The 22,959-nt window shown below is 36.2% G+C and overlaps 1 protein-coding gene across 2 annotated transcripts in view; it reads right to left on the bottom strand.

Moving 5' to 3' along the window:
• Positions 1–22,561, bottom strand: part of LOC131028987 (F-box/WD-40 repeat-containing protein At5g21040) — a 45,190-nt gene extending 22,629 nt beyond the window's left edge. The window contains exons 1-2 of one of the 2 annotated variants that reach the window (XM_057959362.2): positions 22,310–22,561; positions 21,927–22,033 (exon numbers count right to left, since the gene is read on the bottom strand). The gene's annotated coding sequence lies outside the window, so the exon portion shown is untranslated. The remainder of the gene's footprint in view (positions 1–21,926; positions 22,034–22,309) is intronic. The other variant, XM_057959363.2, reaches the window with a different exon arrangement.
• Positions 22,562–22,959: the final 398 nt, after the last annotated feature.

The raw sequence follows: 22,959 nt of genomic DNA, 5'->3' as shown, positions 1-22,959 counted from the left end.
GACCCCCTTGATTTCCGAAAAGTTGCAAAGACCCCCTTCATTTCCGAAAAGTTGCAAAGACCCCCTTGATTTCCAAAAGTTGCAAAGACTCCCTTCATTCCGAAATTTGCAAAGACCCCCTAGTCGGCCTAGGAAACTTTGAAATGAAGAGACACCCACTTTTAACCTCCAACGCCTAATAAGAAGACATTCATCTTCATTCTAAGGTATCAATCAAAGCAATCGATACAAGCGGCTCTGCAATTCAAGGAGGTCACGAACTTTACAAGGCAACATTCACATTTATAATCAACAAGGGCGAATTTCTCTTCATTAGCAAAGCAAATCTGATAATTACACATTTGTAAGGAGGGAGAAATCAGTTTGGAATTCAACATTCAGATTTGCATCTCTGAAAATATAATCTTGAAGGACGAAATCAATTCAACATTCAGATCCCCATCTCTGAAATCACAATTTTGAAGGCGAATTTATCTATATCAACAAGGTGAATTTGATCATTTCACAAATGTCAAGAGGGACGCATATGAAGAAGAAATCAACTTGAAGATCATTATTCATATTTTCATTTTTGAGGGTGAATTTGTCTACTAGCAGAAATTTTGGATAGCAGATTTGATCATTTCATTGATCAAACACATTGACAAGGAGAACGGAATCAATTTGAAGATCATTATTTTGATAATAAAGGCATTTTCAAACCAGAATTGGTGTGTAATCAACCATACATCTGCATATAAAAGGTGGAATGAGATTTCCAAGCATGTGACTCAGACCTTACAGCACTTCAAAATCAGATATGGAAATGAAAGATAGAATCACCATCTCATCATCGTCTTGAGGGTTTACCAAATTATAGGTTTGGGAAATCTATCTATTTATGTTTAATACCATCCTTGTTCATTTTGCAGGTGACAAAGGATGAAGATACGAACTGCAAACAACATCAAGAACAATTCAAGAGCATGGAAGAAGATTCAGGACATTGCAAAGATGAAGGGCATGGATTCAATAAGAAGACAATCTCAAAACAAGGTTCGCGCTATAAAGAGGTGATAAAGTAAGGAATCAAAGACCATTCAACATCAAGACCAAGTTCGAGACTTGCAATGCAAAGATCAAAGTCGAGACACTAGAGAATGAAGGAGATAACTTACATGATGAAAGAAAGTTTTACATACTTGAATTCCCTTCGGAAATCCAAAAATCCAAGTCAGTGCATTAAGGAGTCAACCCCTACCAATTGCACCATTCATCAAAGGGCAGATCAATCAAGGTCATCACACAAAGTCTATATCAAGCATGATCAAGGAAATAGATAGTTTCAGAAGAGTTAATCAAAGTTTGCTAGATAATACCAATGTTTCGCATCATCATCACATTGACCAAACTGGATAATGCATAGTATCAAGAGATATTGCTCAAACACTCTTTCATGATGATGAATCAAGTCTACAAGAACAAGCAGATTGAGGTGGCGTCCCAGTCATCGTTCCAACAATCAGAGGAGTTCCACCTCAGCATGTCCAGATTCAATGCACCAAGCTCATCCATGAGGGCACAAACTCCGATGTACCTACCCCCACTATTTATTGGTCGAATATTGTAAAGAGGACATGTGTCAAAGCATTGTAATTATTTCATTGGCCAGAATAAGGTTTGTTGTAACAAACCCTAATTAGGATTCCATTGTAAAATCTCGGCCATTGATCTCAAATCAATCGGAGCCATCGAATTGTATTGAGAGCACTATAAAAGGGGCTCAGATCTCTCATTTGTAAAGGATAATAGTAATAGCAATAGTGAATAGTTAATAGAAGGCTAATAGCAAAATAGTAGAATAGGAGGAGAAGGCAGAAATTGTTGCCAAAGTTATGGTGGAATGTGTTGTTTCTTTACAAGTGCATGGTTTCTTGTTGGATCTGTTAAATTTGTGACCTAGTAATCAGATTTGTAACATTTAATTATTTGCTAACATTAAGTAAACCATAATCAAGTAAATGTAAGAATGAAGACAAGAGAGCAAGAGACCAACACAAATACCCTGGAAAAACCTCCAAGGAGGAAAAACCCAACACTAAAGACCCACAGGTCAGATTATGTATTCAATCTTAATTGCATCAATACAATACTTAGCTTGACTCTTCAAATCTGCTCCCTTTTATCATATCAGATCTGCCCTTCTAAATACACCAAGTCTGCATCAAGGAATACCAAATGCCTTCTATCTTCTTGAACAAGTTCGCACAATCCTCTTCTATATTTCGCACCTTTAGTTGCAGAGCTATTTCGTTGATTGCATGATAAATTGAATGAGTGATTTGAGTTTGCATTTGAACTTTATTTATATGAGCTTTTAACCCATATAACTCCAAGTCGGCCTTAATGCATTTTGGCGCCAATTTGATTTATTGTGGCGTGGTACATATTTAGTGTGGCGTGGTACATATGGGGCTGGTCCTATCTTGGGGGCACGTTACCCTTTTAGGATAGGACCCAGTCCTATATGGGTTTGGATGTTGCCTTAAGGCAATCCGAACCCCTTCTTACCTAGTTATAAACAACAGGATCTTCATGTTAGGTGATAAGTAATTAGATGAATGAAAGGAATTGTGTATGATTAATTGTGAAACTCCTAATCCATACCACTAGCAATTTGTTCATTGCAAATTCGCCTTGTGTAGTCAACTAGAATACTTGAATGAGCCTAAGTTCAATTGTTATTCAATCATTGATATGCATTCAATTAATGGTGTCTATGCTTGATAATGGTTTGAAAATCATCTAATTTCCTTAGAAGATTGCACTAAGCTTTGTGGAGTTGTTGCTTTGCATGTCAAAGCAAGGCTTAGTGGAGTTCCCAAAAGATCATTCATTGTTTCTTGCATTCTTAGGAGTAACGTAGTCTCCCTAAACCAATGTCTTTTGCCATTTTTTTAATTCTCCAAGCAAGTAGTTAGTCTAAGTTCCAGTAGTTCAAGCATTCAACAATTCAACGTAAGTCCCTTTGTGATTCCAGCATAATCACATCAAACCATTGAGCTTATCCACACGTTATGACCCGACATACAAGAGGATAAAATACTTTTGGGTATTTTGTTTTGTGTTCGCATGTGCATAAAAACACATCAACAATGACCCTTACAAGGGAAAACATGATGAAGAGGTGTGACTCTCCCTAGCAGTGGAAGATATAAAGGGGAGAAGGTTTCATTTGATGAGGGCATCCAAGAGAAATCAGTTTGGAAAATTGCTTCTTATTCTCAAAAGGCAGCAATGGAGGGTGCTGACCCTTTCACCAATAAAGTATAAAGGAGAAATCATTGCAAGCATTCAAGGATCACTTATCAGTTATCAATCGTCACTCATGAATCCACAAAAAAAATCATCAATTATCAGATCAAGCAAACAATCAATCAGTAAATCATTCTATCAAATTAGCATTCCTTCAATCATCATTCACCAATATATCAAACCAGCATTCATTACATCATCACTCACCAATCACTTGACCATCAATCACCAATACCTCAAATCATACAAGCAAAGGAATTCATTCAATTAATTGATCATTCATATAAATATCAATCATGCAACAACAATCCAGCTATCAAATGGAATCAAATGATCAAGAAGAAGGAAACAAGAAAATAAGAAATCGGATCTGAATTAAGAGCAGAAGTAAATGTTTAATAGTACCAAATAGATTAGAGAGATAGATTCTGTGAATTAAGTTAAATTATTGGTGTGTATATATGTGTTCATGTCATAGTAATATTTGCAGAAATTAATGATCTTTGTAAGTAATTTAAATGTTTCTCTTTATTATATGTGTTAAGGATTCATTTAATAATCTATTTTGAATTTAGAGAAACAGACAGCCAGCTTCCGAGTTCACAAGACCCAAGCACGCGACCCTGAGATGAATGTTATGCTCATGATCCAGGTGGCGTTGAGTGCCCCTGGGCTTGAAATCCCGCCAAGTATGCTGCCCTAGGATGGAATGGACGCCCAGCCTTCCATGCTCATGGGCCAGGAGCTGGAATGGAAGATTGGCCTTCCATGCTCTTGGGCTTGAACAAGGAGGACGGCCAGCCTCCAAGGTGAACTGATGGATGGAAGAGCAGTGTACCTTCTATGCTCTCGCAGTGCAAGGGCGACCAACCTTGAGACTGCAGTTTGCAAATGTTTCAACGAATTCCTAATGAAGTTATCATGGGAATCCACATTGGAATGGATAATGTTTGAATTAGATTTTTAATATGAGAATGATTATATGATTTCATGATGTATACTGATGATTAGTTAAAAGAGATGTAGATGTTAGCTTGGCTTATGATTTAATGTCAATTTCCAGTGACTAATATTTTGTGTAGGACCTAGACGAAGAATTCTCTTATAAGGGGCATTTCAATTGGTAAACTTTGATCAAAGATGTATTACATTTCTTATTTTTTAACTGGAATTGTCGTTTTAGGGAAAAATTTAGGAATATCCCAAAAGGGGTCATTACATAATTTTGCATTACAAGCTTCTTAGCAATCATTTACTGCCAAGGTTTCCACAATGTTGCAGTCAGATTGTGCACTGGGATTTCAAAATCTTATTTCTTGACTGTTGTGGATCTACCCATTCCTAGGTTTGGTAATAAAACTTCTTGCTTGCTTCAAAAATAGAGCGATTCTCCCTATATTGATGTTACCATGCAGGTATCAATGGACATGCTTATCAGGTATTTTGTTTTGGTTTTGATGGTTAAGTTCATTGGTGCTTATCCCACTTATAACTTACTGGCTAACTAGGTTGAAAAGGAATGGATACCTTTGATCAAAGGTAATACAGATGCAAAAGCATATGGATTTCAAAGAATCGATGTTGTTCAATTAATCAAGGAGACAAAGCTCCTTTAAATAGAGTTACAAAGATGATGTTTCTAAAAGAAACAATAGTTAACTAGAGGCGAAATTAGAAACAACTTAAATGACCATTAATAACACAAAGAGATTCTAATACCCTCTCTTAATGGTCATCGTTCTAACTACCAAGAGAAATAACACGCTGCAACAAAAGACAAGAGCCTGCCACTAACTCTACCACTTGAGATGAGTCTGCCACCAACCCTCCCAGAAACTGCAGAACTTCTGGAGATACCCAAAACAACACCAACTATCAAACCTCATGTTGGAGAACTGTCCCTCCCTGTAACCAGAGACACACCAAGAACAGTTGTCACGATTTTGAAGAAAAAATCGGCAAACCCTCCAAACTATTGCAAATGAGCAAGATGCCCGAAAATAGACTGCAAATAAGAGACTAGTGCAGATGTTCGCACAACAACTCCAAGTGCGATGAAAAACAGACTGCAACAAAGTACAATTTTTGAGAAAAAAATCATAAACCCTCCCATGATTTTTTTTTACAGGGACAAAAAATATTTAAAAACCCACAGATAATTTTTTGGAAAAAATTATTAAAACCCACAGATTTTTTCAAGGGAAAAAAATATTAAAACCCATCAGAATTTTTTTTAGGTAAAAAAAATAAAAAACCGAAACAAACATCGATGCCCATAAGCCATCTTCACGCTTTTCGAGGCACGAAAAACGAGGTCCAAAAAGAGAATCTTGACGAATCAAATAGAAATGAGAACACACAAAAAGAAAATCAAGATAAATCTGTTAAAGATTCATCTTCCTCCAACCCTTTTTTGTCCTTGTCCCCAAAGGTGGCTACTGGCTCCGATATAAAAATTTAAGAGCTTCTGAGGAGACAATTTCTGAGAAGGTGGTTTCAGAAGAGGTGGCAATTCAAGCCGAATCCGTAGACATTTCTACTGAAGATAGTAAAGGTAAAATTTTGGTGACTCCCAAAATAATGGTCTAGTGGTAGATGAGAATACTTTTGTTTCCCTTACCATTAGCCAAAAAGTTAAAAGAAGAATGTAGAAGTTGAACCCAAAGAGGCCTTTGAGAATATAGCTAGCTCGCAAACAAGAAGCCTTGAATTCATCAATAAAAACAAAAAATAGACCAAGTAAACAATGACAGTAATCTTAAGCGGGCCATCTATATACTAACCTTGGTTCTTTGCTAATTTTGTACTCCTGTCATCCTATATTCCCTGTTCTAGGATGTAATCTTTGATATCTTCATGCTTTATATTAATTTTTTTTAAATATTAAAACATTAACTAAAAAAGATTATTTTAATATTTCGTCCAAGAGATTGAGATCAAATGGTTAAAGCATTTTGTTCACATTGTGAAGACCCGAAGTCAAATCCTTGAAGTGACAACTAAGGAGGGCATTCTGAGTGGTGACTCTCGATCTTCCAACGTTTGGCTTCTAGAAGTAATTTCTAAGTTATTGCTCTCAAGGAGCTAAGTATTGTATTGTTTCTAGGGAGCTAATTATTTGTATCGATTGGCTCATACTCTCATTTGAGCTATATTTGTTAGGTATCAGAAGAAAAAATATTCAAAAATATAAATATTTTATTTATTTTTATTAGTTATAGTTTAAAATTTTATCACACAAATTCTTTGAAGGTGCATTGTTAGATTTGATAGGTTAAAGAAATTGTTTGAGCACAAGTGAATTCTCTATATATTGTAATCATTTTCTTTAGATAATAGATCAAACTCGTGCTATTCTTTTCGTTGGGTTTTCCCAAAAAAAGCTTTCCCGGAGTAATTTAGTGTTTCTATGTGTTTATGCATTTATTTCTCATTCTATTGTACTAGTTTTGCTGTCAATAAACTATTCAGCACAATTCTCTTGAGATTGTCAGTAATTTAATAACATGTGGTATTAGAGCTTTGTTGCTTGTTGGTTGGGAGGTGGGAATGTTGGCCCTAAAATAATCATTAAAGTGAGAAAATCTTGGAAAAGGTGTATTGTAGACCTTGCACGATGACATTGCATTGTTGATGTTAGAAAATTGCATTTTCTACACCTTGAATAAAAACATTGTAACGTTGTCATAAGTTGTGGTCCACCTAAAGTTGGTGATGTTAAAATATTTTCTCATGTTGGAATATTGTAACATTGGAATTGCAACATAATTCGGAGTCATGTAAAGACAAGCAAAGAGACAACATAAGAAGGTGAAAGATCACATGGTCCAAGTTATTCCTTGGGGAATGTCTAGATTCAGACGAGTTTGGATTCATGTATGGAATGTGAAGAGTCATGGCCCATGATCTTGTACAAATTGTATTATATTACCACTTGGTGGGTTCTTATGAGGTTTGTACCTATAAATACCAGTTCATGGCATTGTGAAAACACACAGAAAAGGTTGCAGGTTCAATACTGTTGTAACAAGGTCCAAAGAAGGCATGGCAATGTATATGTGGTAACATGGTGTCGTAACAAATTTTAGATACATAGGAATTGATGACAAAAAGGAGAACTTATACAGTGCATTGAGAAGTGGTTCTCAAAGAATGCATGTTGCATTTAGGACCAGTTCTCTGAAAGAGAATGTTATTGAATTTAATAGAAAGTGAAGATCTCTGTTAGCATAAGTTAAATCCCTTATATACTATAATCTTTTCCTTTAGCTAATATACGAGAATGATGATGTTGTTGCCCAATTCTTTCCCAAGATAAATCTGGTGCTTCTGTGTGTGTAAACTTTGATTTGTCATGTTGTTGCACTATTTGAGTTCTATAATATTCAACATAATTCTTCTCTAAAGATTATCAGTAATTTCCTGGCATTTCATATCAAACTTGGTTGTTTGTTGCTTGGAAGGAGGGCATTTTGGCTATGAAATCATCTCTACTTGAGGGAACTTTGCATAGGTGAATTTTTTTTTATGCAAAGTGAATCGGCAAGCCTCTTAGAAAAAAACCTGTTAGTTGCAGGCAAATGTCTCGGATTAAACGACAGATGTGAGGGAGTGTTTTAAGTGAAGACCCATGTTCCCATGGTGACTAACTCATGCAGTGGGAATTTTGGCAGTGACATGATTGTAAATCTATTGGTTTTAGACAAATGTCTCAGTTGGAATCTAAAGATCTTCAGGTTTTATGTCTCAGTTGGAATCTAAAGATCTTCAGGTTGGAAGAAATGATTGACTGGTTTGTTTTTTGCTCATATTTGCCCTTTATACTATTAGAATAATTAATTCTTTTAGTCAGTTACCTTTTTAGTGGTTCTATTAATGGTCATTTAGTCAGTCATTTAGCTTTGTGCTTTTTAGTTTGTTAAGTGAAACTATTGCTTCTTTTATAAGAACGCATAGTTTTCTTTTTAGATTTTAGCTTTTAGCTTTTAGCTTTATTTAGTGCTTTAAGTGTTTTAGCTTCATGTTGAAGCTTTAGATTAACGGTTCGTTCTTTTTAGAACAGCGTCTTGTAATTCCTTTGTATAAGCTTGTATATTCGTTATTAATTCCATTATTCAATATCATTCGACTATTGATTCAATTATTTTTCATATGCAATGTATACAAGTAGAAGAATGTTGCAAATGCTGTGTTGCACATCTTGAATAATGACATTGTAATGTTGCTAAAAAGATGGTTTGCAGAAGATAGGTTGCACAAGTTGTGTAATAAAAATGTAATGTTGTTTAAATTGTGGTCCTCAAGTTGACTTCTCTTATGTAATGTTATATTTTATATTGGAACTGAAAATATTAAGGGGATCAAATATGGATAAGCAACAAAACAAGTCAATGGAGCGTGGAAGCTCACCTAGAGCAATTGGATCATGCATGACAAGGAAAACCACATGGGATACCTTGGAAGAAGAAGAGACTCTTGAGGCATGTCAAAAGTACCACTCGGTTGCCACATTGGGAGAATCCATGATTTGTAACTTGTAATTATCAATAATTTCCTCACAAATATTAGCAAAGTTTTGAATAATAGGTATATACTAGTATTAGTAAAGCATAAGCCAATCCAAAAAACAAAAAAAAGATTAAGAGAGAACTAAGAAGATGTCAGGACTAAGCGTTGTGCGCCTTGCAAATCCTAGTGCTAGGTGCAATTGGTTCATATTCATAAAGAATTGTAAATAATGTGCCCTCGTGAAAAAGGGCACTCTGGTTGGAAGTTATCTCAAGATTCCTTTGTACATTCCCTGCCAAGTGTCATTAGTCTTATGATGGTTGTAGGTAATCACTGAATAGAGGATTATTAGGTGAACTACGAATATAATCTTTGACCAGCCAAAAATAACAATATGTAAAAGGGTGTAAGATGTAATTAGTGCTCCCAATTGAAGTGCTTGGGAGTTACATGGAACCGCCTTAACCATAGCAATCAAATGGTCAAATTGAGCATTACATTCTATCTTTCAGGGAGTTACCCTTGGAGAGGTGTGCATGGGTCCATATTGAACCATTTTGACTATGACTTGGCTCATAGTTTTGAGGTCATGGTTTTGGGAATACATTAGTGTTCTCTTGGATCTCCTTGGCCTATAAATTGAGGGCTTGGTCAGAAGATTGTATGTCCAATTTTATGTACCTCCAAATACAAAGCATTGATCTCCATCAAAGCACTGCAACGAGAATGCAGTGTAACCTTGTTTGAATATTAATGATTTGGATGTGCTTTGGAGGCTCGGTTTTTCCTTTTCGAGAGTTTTCCTAGGGTATAACTTATGTAGTTTGCCATTACTCTATTGATTTTGTTTTAGTTCTAGCTTACTTGCATTGCTTGACTATTTGGATTAAGCAAGAATTAGTCATATTTGTCAACAAAAGTTGAAGAAAGTTAACAAACAATAATGTATTAAATGTCCTCTTGCATGTCAATATTCCACCATATGCTTAGATGAGAAGTTTAGTCATTCTGGATAACGTTGAACCAGAAGATAAATTCTTTGATATATAGGTCACATAGAAAAAAGCAACCAAAGGTACCTTCATTTGGACACAAATTCAACCATATAAATTAACATAATTATCAAAATCCAACAAATTAGTTCAAATTATATAGAATTGCTTGTAATGGGCATAATGTATTTCAAGCCTTTCCTGAATCAGCAGACAAAATAAATATTCACCATGTCCCATACACATTAAATTTTGCATGCACCAAGTAGTAAGGGAGCCAATCCTATAGAATTTTAGTCTCGTGTTTAACCTGGAAGATTAAATAATGTCTACTTCGAGATATGTTTAACACACTTGTGTATTGGCAAAATGACCTTAATCAAACAACAATTTCCAAAAAGAACTATGTCCTTATCATCAAAGCAAATATAAAAGAATTAAAAACATCATAATTTAACAAATGCCTTGACCAATATATCAAGGTAGACCAGCATTTTAAAGCCCTCAAACCCCATTGAGTTAAGGTGGCTTAACTCAAACATTGCCTAGGTTTGGACAGGATCCTAATAAAATTTCTAAGCACCCCTTGCAAAAAAAAATGTGTTTGCCCTTGGATAGAAGAAATCGATTGGATTTTTCTTTTGCCAAAAAATCTACAAAAAAGTTCACATGAAAACCTTCCAATGTTTAACATAAAGATATGATTAGGCTATCATCCTGCATTAAAGAGAATTGTGAGATAAGGATGGCATATAAAACATTACATGCTCCAAAAGTTTTGCCAAATAAGGAAGGAGGATAGAGGGTGAAAATCCCAAAACAATGGATTCCATTCATTGTTTCTTGAAAATCCCAAAACAATGGATTCCATTCCTTGTTTCTCCCTCCTACTAACAAAATTTTAAAGGCGCTTGTATGCTAAGTGGGTCACTTTTCCTTGTTAATAATACCAACATGAATGAGTAAAACTATCAAAGACAATGACTGTTCAAAGAGGTCACCTTCAAATTACTCAAAAACATATGCTTCAAGATCCAAAATCCATAAACTTAAAAATCTAATTAAAATTCCTATGAAAGTATCCATTTAATAATTTTTTATTTAATTTCAAAAAGTTGTCAATAATAAGAAGTGAATTATTGAAGTTCAAAACCATTTATATACACAAAAAGCCTACATACAAAAGATCAAAGAATTAATTATAACAAAAAATCATTCTAATTTTCATTAAAGTTTGTAGAAAAACTATAATAATTGTTTCAAGAACCCAAACCATAGTTGTTAGGGCATTTGGGCATATCGGGTGATAAGTATGGGTATGGCCCGTCTATTGCCACCTTGCTCGAAATTGAACTTTGCTCATTCCTCTATTACTTTAGCCCAACCTTCATTTCCTTGCATCTCTTCCATCCCAATTGATAGACTAGTCCTCCCCATCATGCAAATTAATCTTGTGCTTCCCAAACCCCAATTTCAACTTGTACTCCTACACAGACTTTTTGCCCTCCCATGCACCTTGCAAAGTGCACTCCAAACTTCCCTTCTCCACCAATACTTTTCTCTCGCATATCTTTTAGACTTTCTTTGCAGCCTAAACATCTTTTAAGCAACTTCATTGCAAAACTACAACATTCCAACATAGAGCCTCACATACCTCATTGCATTACCCAAGAAGCCATTAATGGTCCCAGATTGATGTTGTAATGCAAGGGAGGACTTTCATATGGCTCAAACACATGTGGACCCATCAAGAACATGGTTTTGATGCAAATAGACATAGTTGTTTTTGCAAGGAGCAAAGTTCCAAGTAAAATGCCATGTGAATGTGATGTCGGCAAGCATGGATGACCTGCTCACTTCCAAACAACTCTTGTTTTCCTTTGCAAGGCATGATGAGGATCTTGTAATGCTATATATATGCAATTTTCATTTGCATAGTTGAGGTTGATGGCAAGGTTGCAATATAGAAAAGAAAGAGAGTTGAAGATTGCTGTTTTGATGTTCCTTTTGAATATAATCTTTTGGGTTTCTCCCATCAAGTGTAATATGACTTTGTAATCATCACGGAACAAATTTAATGTTCATATCTGGTATCTACCTGAATCTCTCCATGAACATTATATGAACTTTTGATGGTCTTATTGATTCTCCCAATCACATTGGTTGGTTTGAATGTTTCTATTGACTACTTTGTCAATTGGAAGACTGTAAAACTCCATGCATAGCTTTTGTATGGCATTTTATCAAAGCAATATGTGAAAGTTATGGTTTTGTTCGTGGATTACTCAGGCATGTTCAACTAGATTTGTTGTAATACATTTTTCAATATACACGCATAGAGCCTAACTTTTGTGTGGAGATGTGAGGCATACTCATTGTTGCCATCTTCATTAAGGTGTCTTCTATTGGACTATACTTGTGTTATTCTTTGGTTTTGAAACATAAAATTTGCTGCCCTTACAAAATAAAAGCACCCATCTACTACATCTCCACACTCTCATCATTACCATCACATTAAAAACAACATAATACAAATTCTTTTATAAACATAGTGTTAACAGCTCTCCTACCATTGCATAGTTTCAGTAGCTTCTTCAAGAATTATCCCAGATGAGATATGTATTTTTGTTATCTTTACATCCATGTATGAGTTTGTGCTTAAAAGTGAATATCGTTAGGAGTTGATAAGGAAATATTTTTGGCTCCTTACATTGTAAATATCTTCTTGATAGAGGTGTAAAATCCTTGTATCAACAAACCAACATATAGGTACTTTGTGATAGTCAAATTGGAGTCTTTAATGCAATGGGTATTTGTTTCAAGGCCCAATTTCATGTAACTTCTCTTTAATTTCCTTAAATAAAGTACATTAGTTAGTTCAACTACTATCAAGCTCAATCCGAGTCCAGTTTGCACCAGATCCGAATACCAGTCTGATTCACCTGCAGATCCGGCAGAATCTATGCAACAGTAAGGTATCCGTTGAGACGGTGGGAGAAAGAACTGAAGGGGAAGAAAAATCGATAGAAAAATCTCAACTAAAGTATCATCTGTAGCAGAGTACAAAATCTGGAGGATGAAATGCAAACTTTCTCTTCCCTCCAACAATCATGGAAAGTTGTCACTAGACATTTTGATCTTTTTTCCTTATTTTTCTTTTGGGTTTTCTTCTGTGTATTTTCTAAAACTTAGCATATTAAAAATTATCAAGATCACTATTGTTTAAATTTTAGCATGCTAAAATATTTTAGAATATTTAATTTAGATTCTTAAATAAGTATATTGAATTGAATATATTTAGTATATTATATTTATATTAATTTTTTAATATATATAAGGCAAATTGAATTACGAGTTCTTTTTCAAATTTTTTCTTGTCAAATTTCATCTGAATTTTTTTTGTTGTCGAGCATGAACTCGAACTCAAACCTTGTGACTAAGCATATACATATATATACATATATGTATATATATAATATATATACATGTGTATATATGTGTGTGTGTGTGTGTGTATGGATGGATATATGTATACATATATATCATACATACATATATGTGATTTTTACATATTTTTGTACTAACGAACCCAAACACCAAAAACAATTAGCCAACCCAGATCCCTAAACCCAAACCTGAATCAGCAACTTAGTCAAAGAAAACACCTCAGGGAATATCCCCTTGGCTTAGCAATGCTTAAAGTGGAAAGGATTACCCATCCTTATCAATTGATTAATATTTGTCCTTGTCTACTCATAAGTTTGACACTGCTGGCACTTAGGAGTAGCTAAACTTCAGGGAGTTAGGAACCCACAACTTTGGGCACCAATAGGGACAATCACTTTGTCCTTGTATACTCATAAGTTTGACACTGCTGGCACTTAGGAGTAGCTTAACTTCAGGGAGTTAGGAACCCACAACTTTGTGCACCAATAGGGACAATCACTTTGAAATGCGAACTATATGAGAAAGGGATAGTCATCTAAAGATGTGGGATACAAACACCAAGATGGGGATACAGTGACAAAGTAATCCTTTATAAATAGGGTATAACAAGTATATAATTAAGGTTCAAAATATACTAGTCAGCAGAAGATGTATGAATAGATATTAACACTGATTATACTACATTTAAATATAGTTCACCAGTAGTTGTTAGTAGAAACTCAGGGACTAACTATACCACATATATAATGGTGGTAATTGCATACACATGCCCTATTCCCTTATGCTTTGGGCCTTCTTTGATCAGATTGTCCTAAATGCAACAATTAGCTTAAAAGTGGCATATTATGTTTACCAGAGCTTGTGACCTCACCTTTTGCTATCCCTGTTATCACTGATCCCCAGATTTACATAATTTGGCAAATGGACATATTATGTATTATCCTGGATTAGATTTGTGAGTGTGGACTTGACATGGCTCACTTCTGCAAATGTGGATTTGACCCTTAAGCTTTTACAATTCAAAATTTCAAACTCCCACCTCACCTAAACCACTTCACTAGCCATTGTGAGCTGACCTAGTACATGTTTTGTTGATATTTGGACTTGATTGTTGCATTTAAAGACCCCCGCTTGCTCGTTTGAAAATTATCTTGCATGTTAGAGTGTGAGAACATCTAGACCTAAGAGCTCAAAGAAGAATTTTGTTTGCATTTGTCTGTTTGTGGCTTATGCTGGGTCTGCTGTGCACTTGCTTGTTTGTCTTTGATCTTTTGCTGAATGTCATAAATCTGGGCCAACCAAAGGTCTAACAGAGAAGAACTTGATCCTTGCAATTCAACAGATTCCCCAAGGTGTTTGTAAACACTGACCATTCTTGCACACATTCAAACATTAAAATTTAGAGTGTGAGAATTCTAACAGGGTACATTCTGCCAGATCAGATCTGTTGGTCTCAGAATCAGGTCCGTGCAAAAGTTCAAGTCCAGGCTCAGTGCTGGCAGAAGTGAACACAGACAATGCACAGTCAAACTCACAGATAAGCAACACAGTCCAAAATTCTATTGCCTTGTTGAATGGATTCCTGACACTTGGGCAAAGACTTCTGCATCACAATCAAAACTATGCACCCACGCAATTAATTTATTTAATTTCTGCATTTGTTTGAGTATTTAATTGTTATGAATTTCAATGATCAGTCCCAGCTCATTTGAACTAGGTTGATTGATTGATATTTGGTTGCATTTATTTAATTCCCGTGAGTCATTTTATGTAGAGTTGTTTTTCCCTATAAACATGTAAACCTGTTCACAAGGAGAAATGGGTTAAGGTATGCAAACCAAGTGCTGACCCAAGTGAACCCATGCAAAAAATCTAAGTACTTTAGTACCAAGCACTTATATACACAGACGCCCACATGGACAGGAGCATAGAATTAATTCTTTAAAATCTAATTATTCTACTATTCACCAAAGATTCTCAACGACTGCTGCTAGTTGGTTGCATTTATTTAATTAAAATCCACCTAGATCGTTTTATGTAGAGGTATTTTTCCCTCAACAAATAGAATAATATTCACAAGTACATATGGGTTAAGGTACATGAACCAAGTTCTGAGCCAAGTGAGCCCAAGTAAAGATCCAGCACTGTAGTATTGATCATTTACATCACACAAGATGCCCACACGAACCGGAACACAGAATTAATTCTAAATATAATAATTCTTCTAATATGCATCAAAGATTCTGGAAAAACTGCTGTAAATGTTTCAAAAATACAAACCACAGTTGCCAGGGCATATAGGATAAAGGTCTTGGGACGTCATTTTGAAATAGAAAAAGTACAGAAGTTCATGAATGCGCATGGTAATCTGGAGATGTGAGATGTAGACACAGTGATGTGGATGCAGTGACAAGGTTATAAAGAAGGTATAATTTATTTCAATAAGTGGAAGATGTGTAAAGTAACGGGCATCAAAACGGGCTATGCTACATTAAATATAATCCAACATGAGAACTGAGCAGAAACTCAGGGACCCAATATATTAATATTACATAAAAACGTATCCACGAGGAAAAGTAGATTAGGTATGTAGACCATTCATAGCTAGGAGAATAGGCGAGACTTAGAAATGTCAAGTCCTAACCAAAGTAAGCCCATGAGAAAAACAAAGACACAGAAAATACAATGAAAACCAATGAAAGGAGAAAAACATGATGTTTGGTGTGGAGCGTACATTGTTTGGTGTGGCATACGTTTCTTATTGTTTGTAACTAGGAAAGGGGGTTTGGATTGCCTAAGGCAACATCCGAAACCCTAAAGGGCTGGGCCTCCCCTTTCCAAGGTTAACGTGTAGGGCTGGACCCTTCATGCTAAAGAGGGTAGCGTGCCCCTAAACAGGGCCAGCCCTATAATGTCACGTCACACCAAAAACCATTTTGGCGCCAAACCTAATTATCTAATTAAGGCCGACTTGAAGGTTACCTGCCCATATAAATAAAGATCATTTGCCAAGATCAAATCAATCATTCACTCCATGCAATCAGCGAAATTCTTCTGCTCCTTGGTGTGCGAAATTAAGTGAACTGGGCGAACTTATTCAAGGAAGACGAAGCTATTTTTGGTGTTCCTAATTTCTGTTAGAGAATGCATTAAAGAGCAGACTTGGTGCAGACTTGGTGAATTTAGAAGTGCAGATCCAATATGACTAAAAGGGCAGATCTGATAAGAGGTTGAAGATTCCAGCTAAGTATTGTATTGTTACAATTCAAGATTGAATACATAATCTGACCTGTGGGTCTTTAGTGCTGGGTTTTTCCTCCTTGGAGGTTTTCCCAAGGTAATTGTGTTAGTCTCTTGTGCACTTACTTTCTCTCTTTCATTTACTGGTTTATAATTTACTTAATGTTAACAAATAATTAAATACTGAAAGTCTGATTGCTGATCTGAGTCACAAAAGTTAACATGGTATCAGAGCTAAGGTTTTACTAACTTCAAATTTCAGTAAATTATTTGTTGCATCTAGTTGCTGTTTGTTTTCAGATTAAAATGTCAGGTTTGAGGGCTGAAGATAGACTTGATGGAGCCCTTGACTTTGCTGCTTGGAAAGTCCGTATTTTATTGATTCTTGAAGAGAATGAACTGCTTAAATTTGTAGAAGAAGAAAGGTTGTCCCCTCCTGAAGATGCTGAAGAACTGAAGCAGTTCAAGAAAGACTCTCTCAAGGCTACGAAGATCATAATTGAATCAGTCAAGAATCATCTTGTCACCGTCATATCAAAATTTGCTTTTGCCAAGGAAATGATCAAGCACTTGGAAGAGATGTATGAAGTCAACAACCTCAACAGGGCTCTTGCTCTAAGGCAGCAGCTACTTCACATCAAAATGAAAGAAGAAGACTCAATCATGGCCTACTTCATGAAGATCAATGAACTGAAGGACAAGTTAAGTACTCTTGATTGCCAAATTTCAGATAAAGATCTTGTCATGATTGCATTAAATGGTCTACCTAATGAATGGGAACCATTCATTCATAGCATTGGTGGAAGAGCTGAACGTCCCAACTTTGAGCGTCTTCAATCTGATTGCATTGAAGAGCAATCTCGAATTGAGGTAAGAGGAAAACTCAAGAACTCTCACAAAGATGATAATCAAGTTCTCACAGCTAAGTCTAGGAAAGGTGGGCATTGGAAGAGAAGCAAAGATTTTAGATCCTCTTCCTATGATCCAAGGAAGAAGTCAAGAGATTCCTCCCATATTCGTTGTTTCAGATGTGATAAGTATGGTCACTATGCTAGAGATTGTCAGAATGATCCTAAGGAAAGGGAAGCCAATTTAAATGAAGTCGTTGAACAAAATGAGAACTATCTTCTTATCTATGTTCTATCAAGCAACGTTCCTACGGACAGTGATACTTGGATAATTGACAGTGGAGCCTCCAGACACATCTCAAGTTACCATGAGCATCTTTCAGATCTGATAGAAAAGGATACCAACCTTCATGTGGTAATCGGTGATGATACTCGATACTCGGTAAAAGGTTCTGGTACTACCTCCTTAAAACTAGATTCTGGTATTTCCTTACAACTCAGTGATATTCTTTTTGTACCTAGAATTAAAAGAAATCTTATTTCCATTTCTGCTTTAGAAGATAAGGGTTTGCAAATAGCATTTTCTAAAGGGAAAGTACTTGCTTGGTCTAAGAAATCTAGTTTCAAATATGCTCGTGTTATTGGAAATAGATGTGATAGTTTGTATAAGCTTGCAGCTAACCCAATTCAAGCTCTCATTCATGAGGCTCCTGAATCATGCGAGCTATGGAATAGAATACTTGGACATCTGCACTTTCAAGCTCTTCCCACTCTTGGTAAAATGGTTAAAGGTATGCCTAAATTTAGTTTATCTCATGATGATGCTTGTAAAGGTTGTGCAATGGGTAAGAATGTGAAGAGCCCGTTTCATAAAAGTGATAGTAGGGCCAAAGAAAAGTTAGAGCTTATTCATTCAGATTTATGTGGTCCTATGTCTGTAGCGTCTCCTAGCGGTTTCCTTTATTATGTTATCTTCATAGATGATTTTTCTAGGAAAACATGGATTTACTTTCTTAAATCTAAAGAGTCTGAAGAAGTCTTAAATAGATTTAAAGAATTCAAAGTCTTGGTTGAAAATACTACTGGAAAACGAATTAAATGTTTAAGGTCTGACAATGGAGGTGAGTACACCTCAGGTAGTTTTTATGATTTCTGTATTAAGACGGAAATTAAGAGGGAGTTTTGTGTTCCTTACTATCCTTAGCAAAATGGAGTTGCCGAAAGAAAGAACAGGACCATTGTTGAAGCTGCAAGAGCCATGATTCATGATCAAGACCTGCAACCCTTCCTATGGGCGGAAGCATCCAAAACAGCAGTATACATTCAAAATAGATGTCCTCATCTTGCTCTAAGGAATGTAACCCCTGAAGAAGCCTTTACAGGAATCAAACCTAACCATCAGCCACTTAAGGATCTTTAGGAGCCTTGTGTATGTTCATGTGCCTAAAGAAAAACGAACCAAGTTGGATCCCTCTGGAAAGAAAGGCATCTTAGTAGGATACAGTGAATCTTCCAAAGCCTTCAGGATCTACATTTCAGGTCAAAGGTATGTTGAGGTAAGTAGAGAAGTAACTTTTGAAGAAGATATTGCATTCAAAAGATCTAAAGGTTCATTATCTGATAATGATGATATCGTGATTGAAAATCAAGAATCAAATGTCAATACTAACCTTGAGATACAGAAGGAGTTCATTGACCTCCCAGATCAGGAAGTTCAGGATGATCCAGCAGAACCCATGGACTCTACAGATATACCTAAGGATATTGTGGTCAGCAAGAAGAGGCCACTTTGGGTTAGAAACACCATTCAAGATGTTGAAGGATTTGCTGCTCCCAAAGGAACCTTCAGAGATAGCAAGAGACCTCAAAATCATGCCAACTACATTTCTGTAATGTGTAACATCGTTGAGTCTAAACCTCACGATGTCGAAGAAGCTATGACTCATCATGCTTGGAAATTAGCCATGGATGAAGAGTATGAGTCTATCATCAAGAATGATACTTGGGACATTGTACCCAGACCCAAAGGTAAGTCTGTTGTTTCTTCTAAATGGTTATTTAAAATTAAGCATAGTGCTGATGGTAGTATTGAAAAATATAAAGCTAGATTTGTAGCTCGTGGTTTTTCTCAAAAGGAAGGAATAGATTATGAGGAAACATTCGCTCCTGTTGCTAGATATACTTCTATTAGATCTATAATAGCTATTGCTGCAGCTAAAGGTTGGGAGCTGCATCAAATGGACGTTAAGACAGCCTTCCTCGATGGTGTTATTGAGGAAGAAGTCTATATTGAGCAACCAGAAGGTTACGTAATCCATAAAAGAGATTCTCATGTTTGCAGGTTGAAGAAAGCCTTATATGGGGTCAAACAGGCTCCTCGTGCTTGATATGAAAGAATTGACAAGTACTTACTAAGCTTAGAATTTCGTAAGAATGATGTTGATGCTAACCTTTACTTGAAGATATATAATGATGATATGCTTATTCTGGTTTTGTATGTGGATGATTTATTTCTCACTGGTGAAAATAAACTAATCATGAGATGTAAGAAAGAATTAGCCTCAAAATTTGAAATGAAGGATTCAGGTCTAATGCATTACTTCTTAGGGTTAGAAGTATGCCAAAAATCCAATGAAATTTTTCTAAGTCAAGGAAAGTACACTATTGATATTCTGAAAAGATTTAGAATGATGGACTGTAAACCTATGTCTACTCCTATGGAATCTAACTTAAAGAAGTTAAGTGTTTCTGCAGCTAACTTTGATTTTGCAGATCCATCTGAGTACAGATAGTTGATTGGATTCTTGATGTATCTAGTCAATACTAGACCTGATATCTGTTATGCCATGAATGCCCTCAGTCAGTTCATGAGCTTGCCTAAACTTGTTCACCTGGTTGCAGCCAAGCACATTTTGAGATACCTGCGAGGCACTATTGGTTATGAGCTGAAGTATTCACTTAATACCTCAATCTTCTTGGAAGGCTATTCAGATTCAGATTGGGCAGGAAGTGTCAAGGACAGGAAAAGGACTTCGGGTGTCTGCTTCAACTTGGGTTCTGCAGTAATATCTTGGGCATGTAGAAAGCAAGCTTCGGTAGCATTGAGTACTGCAAAAGCTAAGTACATTGCAGCATCTGTTGCATCTAGAGAAGTAGTGTGGCTTCGCAAACTTCTTGTTGGATTATTTGGTCAGCCTAGTGGTCCTACCACTATTCATTGTGATAATCAAAGTTGTATAGAGATGTTGGTAAATCCTGTGTTCCATGACAAGTCCAAACATGTGGAAACTCATTATCATTTCATTCGAGATATGATGCAAAGAGGCACCATTCAACTTAAGTATATTAGCACAAATGAACGGGTTGCAGATATTCTTACCAAACCCTTATCCAGAGTGAAGTTTGAATACTTCAGAGACAGACTTGGTATTGTGGAAAATGAAACCCTAGTTGAGAGGGAGTTTCAATCTTAGTGATTCTCTACTGCAAAGTTTTGGTCCATTCTATGCTTGTGTGCTAGATGGAAAATTGTAATTATGTAAAGACCCACTTGTGTATTACATTTTCTATGTTTGTGTGCTAGAACCATCCTATGCTCGTGTGCTAGGTGAAAGATGTAATTCTATGCTTGTGTGCTAGATGGAACTCTAAAGGTTCAGATTATGTATTCTCTTCTTCCCTAGTTAAGAGGGAGTATTGTTTGTAACTAGGAAAGGGGGTTTGGATCGCCTAAGGCAACATCCGAACCCCTAAAGGGTTGGGCCTCCCCTTTCCAAGGTTAACGTGTAGGTCTGGACCCTTCACACTAAAAAGGGTAGCATGCCCCTAAACAGGGCCAACCTTATAATGTCACGCCACACCAAAAACCATTTTGGCACCAAACTTAATTATCTAATTAAGGCCGACTTGAAGGTTACCTGCCCATATAAATAAAGATCATTTGCCAAGATCAAATCAATCATTCACCCTATGCAATAAGCGAAATTCTTCTGCTCCTTGGTGTGCGAAATTAAGTGAACTGGGCGAACTTATTCAAGGAAGACGAAGCTATTTTTGGTGTTCCTAATTTTTGTTAGAGAGTGCATTAAAGAACGGACTTGGTGCAGACTTGGTGAATTTAGAAGTGCAGATCTGATATGACTAAAAGGGCAGCTCTGATAAGAGGTTGAAGATTCCAACTAAGTATTGTATTGTTACAATTCAAGATTGAATACATAATCTGACCTGTGGGTCTTTAGTGCTGGGTTTTTCCTCCTTGGAGGTTTTCCCAGGGTAATTGTGTTAGTCTCTTGTGCACTTACTTTCTCTCTTTCATTTACTGGTTTATAATTTACTTAATGTTAACAAATAATTAAATACTGAAAGTCTGATTGCTGGTCTGAGTCACAAAAGTTAACATTTCTGACCTTGAACATGAATTTTCTTGGACTATGCTTGCTGTCAAAATTCTTCAAACATTTAAGGCAGCTCTCAAGAAAACTTAAAACAAATTTATGCACTGCAGAAATCTTGAAATCAATAATGATACTTCTTCTACTGAGACTTTTATTACCCACATGAAAATAATCAATAGTAACCAGTAAGAATGTAAACTCACAATAATATTTGAACCTTCGCCAAACCAGTCAACGACGGAGGATCCCGCAAAAAACTCGGTTTCGGTGTAATGATGGCCTTAATTTCTTTACTGTGCTCGCCCAACTTCTGCCACAAAACAAAATAACCCAGTTAGGGTTTCATGCCAAATCAACGGCAAGGCTCATTTACAACCCTAATCCACCAAGGGTTTCAGAAAACAACTATAGAAAAAGAGGATTTCAGTGTGAATGGAAGAAATTATATAACTAAATTTTGTAACGGCAAAACAAAAAAACTTGTCGATAGAAAAAAAGAGGATTCCACGGACTAAAACTATCATTTTCATAAAAGAATACTGAAAAACTACGCAATTTGAAATTTTGAGTATCTGTGAAAGCTTACCTTGACGTCGCGATATCGAATCGCACTTTACCCAATGCAGTGGGAAATTGGGAGAAAAATGTAAGAATAATTCAGGTGCGCAGGCATCCCCAAAGGCCAAAAAAATGAGGGTTCACATATTCGCCTGCTATCTTTGAATCGTATGTGCCATGCGTAATGAATGCACTTAAGAAGGTGTAATCAACGGCGGAGCCATTGACACTGTGGTTACATAAAGTATTGTAAAGGAAAAATAGTTTTCCTTATGTGAACCCGTGCTAAAAAAATGCATATAAATAATATAGATTTAAATATAGAGCAGCTACGCATGTGTATTGTAATAAATGAGAATTCTAACAAGAGTCATAGTACATGTCTCAATAGCTATTAAATAGGGTTGTAGCTATTTTGTCTCCAAAACGGCATGCTTCCATATGATGCCGAAGGTATACCATTCAAGTACGGTAGGTCCATGAGAGCGACGTCAGATGACATGGAATTCCTTGCGGCTGTGATGACGTGGATGATGTTGTCGTTTTGCATTTGACAGAAAAGCTTGCTCACGGTTAACACTTTCCCAGCCGTTGTCACCGCGATGTGACGGTTACATCGGGCGAGGCGGTTAACATACCGTCGTGCAAGCGTTTTACATTTTCTGTGACCGCCAATTT

The sequence above is a fragment of the Cryptomeria japonica genome, chromosome 10 (genome assembly GCF_030272615.1).
Source record: "Cryptomeria japonica chromosome 10, Sugi_1.0, whole genome shotgun sequence".
NCBI lineage: Eukaryota > Viridiplantae > Streptophyta > Pinopsida > Cupressales > Cupressaceae > Cryptomeria > Cryptomeria japonica.
This window is presented reverse-complemented; position numbering and strand designations above follow the sequence as displayed.